Here is a 5,000-nt window from a genome sequence, read left to right as displayed (position 1 = left end):
TGTGTGTGTGTGTGTGTATGTGTGTGGTTGTGGGGTGTTCAGCGTTTCCGCTAAGATTTCTTTCTTCCTCTATTCCAGGAAGACAGCTGCGATCACCAGACTTGTGATCAAAGATGACTTTGGACAGTAGATGAGCAGAATTCAGTGATTTAGTTCAATGCTCAAAAACCCAATGTGACGTATATCATAAGAAATATGATAGTAAAAATAATATTAAAAAATGGAGAGAAAGAAAATACATAAATAATCTCCAATCATTTTGAAGATAATAGTGTTGAAATGTTGTATAAAACATAATCCCTGATAAGCGCTTAATTGCCATAAATTCCACAATAAATGCCCCTAAATCAATATTGTCTTCCATTGGATTAGCTGAAGCTAAGGACCTACAGTACAGCCATAAGTAATCCTAAGTACCTCAGTAAACCTAAGTAAACCTAAGTACCTCAGTAAACCTAAGTACCTCAGTAAGCCTAAGTAAACCTAAGCAACTAAGTAACGTTAGTAAACCTAAGTAAAACTAAGTACCTTCGTACCTAAATACCTAAGTACTTAATTACCTAAGTCAACCTATATAAACCCAAGTACCTACGTACCAAAATGCCTAAGGAGCTAAGGCCCTAAGTACCTATGTAACTAAGTACCTAAGTAAATCGAAGTACCTTAGTACCTGAGCAAACCTAAGTACCTACAGTAAGTGAAACTAAGTACCAAAGTACCTAAGTAAACTGAAGTAATTAAGTACTTAAGTACCCAAATACCTCAGTACCCAAGGCCCTAAGGCATTAAATACCTAAGAAAACCTAAGTACCTAGGTACCCAAATACCTAAGTACCTAAATACCTAAGGAACTAAGTAAACCTGAGTACCTAAGTAAACCTATGTACCCAAATAACTAAATACCTAAGGCCTTCAGGCCCTAAGTACTTCAGTAGCTAAGTAAAGCTAAGTACCTAAGGACTGAAGGCCCTAAGTACCTCAGTAAACCTAAGTAATCCTAAATACACCTAAGTACCTTAGCACCTAAGGACCTTAGGACCTAAGTACCTAAATAAACCTAAGTACCTAAGTATCCAAGGCCCTGAGTACCTAAGTAAACCTAAGGAACTAAGTACCTACTGTAAATACCTAAGTAAACTTGAGTACCTAACAACCTACGTCAAGTGAACTACTTTTTATAATTGATCTCTTGAAGTTAGTTACTTTACTACTTAGAAACCTAACTAACTTCATCCAAATCTCAACTGAATAAAAAACACTTATTCCCTTATATATATATAGATATATATCTATCTATATATATATATATATATATATCCCCTTAAAAAACAAACAAAACATAATCACATTTTATTGTTCCAGAACAGAAATGTTACCTTGAAATATCTATTAGTGGTTGATAACATTATTTTTTGATCAACTTTAATATTTAATAATATTTAATTAAAATGTGTTTATCTTCATGATAAGCAAGGTATTTCATGCTTATGCTCTTTAAAGCTTTAATAACTAATGCCAAATGTTATGAAAAACAACAGTTTTTGTTTCATGGCCCAGAGAGTATTTTAAATATATGCATTTCATTGGCGTAATTATTTATGACGTCATTTGGATGTAAAACATTTTCATGTGGCTATTTAAGTTAAATAAAAATCGAGTCGAATGGTTTATGTGCAGCCTGTTCATATCAAATAATAATAATAATAATAATAATAATAATAATGATGATAATGACAATAATAATAATAATAATAATAATCATAATAATAATAATAATAATAATAACAATAATAATAATAATAATAATAAGAAGAAGGATAATAACAACAACAACAACAATAATAATAATAATAATAATAATATAAAATATACAAGAAGAAGAAAAGAAGAAAGAAAATGCATTGAGTATTATTAGAATATAGTATTATCCCTATTAACAGTTCCATACAGAAATAATTATGTCTATTAAGCAATGTAAAAAAGAAGAGTATTAATCCATTTATTATGTTGGTTGGGGGGGGGGGGACACTAGAACCAAAACGTGAATAATATTATTAAAGAGACTTATTTTTTCCTCATAACTGAGAAAAACGGAACATTTTAAGCTCTGCCGCGTACCTTGCACTGTAAACCTGTGGCATCTGAGCTGAGCTCCAGCTGCAGACTTCTAGCGCTCTGTACACTGTGAATGACCCCAATGACCACTGTCTAAAATAAACAAATAAATAAACAAGTGAATAAATACATAAATAAATAAATCAACAAACAAACAAACACATTTAAAAATAAACAAATAAACAAACAAACAAACAAACAAATAAATAAATTAATTAATATATAAATAGACACATAAATAACCAAGCAAACAAGTGAATAAATAGATAAATAAATCAACAAACAAACAAATAAAAACAAACAATAAATGAATACATAAAAAACGAATTATAAGCCAAATAAACAAACAAACAAATAAAAACGAATAATAATAAATCAATTAAAAAAGAAATAATAAATAAATCGATAAATAAATAAATAAACAAATAATAATAATTGGATGAAACAAGATGCCCTGTGTTGAAATCCTTCCAGGCCAAATTGTGTCTGTGCCACGCTGGCACGTTAATGTGCCACAGCAGGCTCTGTTTGGGGCGAGGGTGGGTGGGGGGCTGCCAACAACAACACTCTTCCCGAGTGTGTGTGACAACATTAGGACCCCTTCAAAGAGCCCTGGTCCCGCCTTGAGACAGACGGGCGTGTGTGTGTGTGTGTGTGTCTGGCGTGTGTGTGTGTGCGTATGTGTGCAGATGAAACCTGACAGGAGTTTAGCGCTGACGACCACCACGGCAAGGAACTGCAACATGCGTCCCTCCTCTGGGGAGACGCCGCCGCCACCACACTAGGAGTGTCTGTACCCGTTGAGTACGTGAATATCCGTCGGAATTCGAGGATAAATCAAATTCCCTTGACTGTCAACGCGTCCCATATTTGACTCGTAAAGTTATATAAAACAGTCATAACGATACACTGTGTTAAGTAACTACACAGCATTTTCCGAATCAGATTCCAGGAATTAGGGATCTATTTTTCAATACCCTGCTGAGATCTCAAGGATCATTCTTTCAGTGACCCTGCGTTACACCGACGGACGCAGCCGTCATGGGGTTAAGCGCCTCGCTCAAGGACGCCACGGCGTGCTATCTACTACCTGCCGTACCACCCGAGCTACGCCCCCCTGTGGGTGGAGGAGGAGGAGGAGTCTCAACGGCGACAACATTTACACAAATGACATTTTGAATGCGATGACTTCAGGGTCGGACGTGGAGGGTTGTTCTGGAATCTCCCATTTGACCCCTGGGTCCTTTCCAGCCCTTCCTCCTCCACCCCCCCCTTCTCCCCCCATCCCTCCTCTCCCCCCCCTCTCTTCCTCTTCCTCCCCTCCCCTCCCCTCCCCGCCTCTCCTCCTCCACCTTCTCTTCTTCCCTCCTCTCCCTCCTCCCCTTCTCTTCCTCTCCTTTCCACCCTCTCCTCTCCCCTCGCTGTCCCCCGTCTCCTCCTTTCCTCTCCTCTCCTCCCAATTCACCCCCCCCCATGTCTCCTCCTCTCCTCTCCTCCCCACTTTCTCTCCTACCCACCCCCCTCTCTCTACCTCTCCTCTCCTCTCCTCCTCCCCTTTTCCTCCTCTTCTCTGTGCCCCCCCCCCTCCTCCCCCATCCTCCCCTCCCTCCCCCGCCCTCCCACCCGCACCCATTCATCCTCCCCTCCCCCCTCTCAGCTGATGTTTGTCCCTGGAGGTGCTCTGGTAATGTCTTTGACTAAGCTTCAGCCTCTCCTGATAGTGACAGTGCCCCATAGGAAGGAAACCAATATGATGGTAATGGAGGGCTGGCGGGCGGGGAAAGCACCAAAGCCGACTGAAAGGAAGCCGCGCATTTCAGGTTTGAGTCCAGCGTAAGCCGTTTAAAGTTTTATCTCTTGATGTATGGATCTATTGATAACCCCAACCGGGACGCTCCGCCATCTTGACGCCGTGTCACACCGGACAGCAAAAAGGCCGTGTCAGCGATTGTGTAGAAAAAATCGGGTCACTCACACCTTTTGCATTGTTGAAAAAAAGCATCTACATCAGTGATGCTCATCCTTCTCCCCCAATTTGAGAATCTCAAATTTTTGTTGTTAAACATGATTTCATCCAAACTGCAGTGACAGGGGAACCACAGTGAGACTAGGATACAAAAAATAAAAATAAAAACAATCCTGATGCCACATTTCCATCGTGGTGACAAGGTCTTGTCAGTGAAATAAGGGTGACGTTTGGCGATTTTTTCATCACGGCCGTTTTTCTGGGTAAGGGCGCCTGGGGAGGGTCCCCGGACCCCACATTGAGCCACGTTGACCCGCATCGCGTCCCAGCGTCTCCATGACGTCAGTGATACGGGGCCGTTGATGGAATCCCGTCGTTGTCGCCGGGGCAAAAACTATGCGCGGTGTTTGAAACCCCCCCGGCAACGAGTGCAACGCTGAACATAAAGGAACTTGTGCTCCGACTCCAAAAAAAAAACAAAAAACACCTGCCCGGATAAACAGTCGTATCGCCACCATGGCAACCCCCCAAACAGACTGTGAAACACCGTTAGGACGTATCGCCAACCATATTAACACCCCGGCTTCACAGTGTGTGTGTGTGTGTGTGTGTGTGTGTGTGTGTGTGTGTGTGTGTGTGTGTGTGTGTGTGTGTGCGCGTGTGTGTGTGTGTGTGTGTGTGTGTGTGTTTGGGGGGGCGGGACAAGCTTTACGTTGGTCTGCGTCTGTGTGGGCCTGTGTGCATGTGTGTTTGGCTTTGCGGTGCCATCACATGCTCCCCCCGTCCCCGAGGTTAAAATGATGAATGAAAGCTGTTGAGAGCAGCATGACAGATGTGGAAGTCACAAGGGGAGTCCTCTGGCGGCGCGAAGAAGGCAAAGTTTCCCTCCCTCCTGGTGTGACCTGTACGTGCGTGTGGG

This window comes from Zeus faber (assembly GCF_960531495.2).
Source record: "Zeus faber genome assembly, chromosome: 19".
In the NCBI taxonomy this organism is placed as follows: Eukaryota; Metazoa; Chordata; class Actinopteri; order Zeiformes; family Zeidae; genus Zeus; species Zeus faber.
Note: the sequence above shows the minus strand (reverse complement) of the source record.